Here is a 613-nt window from a genome sequence, read left to right as displayed (position 1 = left end):
CTATGGGAATGCAAACAGGTTTCATCATTCTGTGGTGCCCAGAGATCAGGATCTCATAGTGCAACAAATCACACATGTCACAGAGAACAGAACACATTGGCCTGCATTGAAATATATGCAAGGTGCAACAATACTTTTGCAGAATCAGCAATGCCCATTCAACATACAATTCATCCTCTAATTTCTACCATAACTCATCCTAGTTCTATCACAAGGACCACCTTGCCTGTTCACAGCTACAAGTTTGGATGCATGTGTGAAGCACAAATAATATCGCATGGCAATATAAAAGTATTTAACAGAATACATAGCAGCCCAGCCATTGCACTAAAACAGAACAATACAGCATCCATTAAGTTCAGTACCTATTTAATAGCTTGAAGATGACAAAATTTGAGGCTCTGAGAAGACAAGAAAGCAGTTTATAAAAAGCCTAAGCATGCTTCAAATGTCTCAACAGTGGTTTTAAGTCCATGCAAGCATACATGCAGCAAATGTCCTAAGTTAACTTCAAGATTTTGTTTTATTGAAGAATGTGACTTGACAGTACAAACATACAGTGTCTTACATGAACTGTGGATTACAAGTATGAAATATATTGGTCAATGAACAA

Source organism: Pollicipes pollicipes, unplaced genomic scaffold (assembly GCF_011947565.3).
Source record: "Pollicipes pollicipes isolate AB1234 unplaced genomic scaffold, Ppol_2.1 Scaffold_7231;HRSCAF=8579_pilon_pilon_pilon, whole genome shotgun sequence".
NCBI classification, from domain to species: Eukaryota; Metazoa; Arthropoda; class Thecostraca; order Pollicipedomorpha; family Pollicipedidae; genus Pollicipes; species Pollicipes pollicipes.
This window is presented reverse-complemented; position numbering follows the sequence as displayed.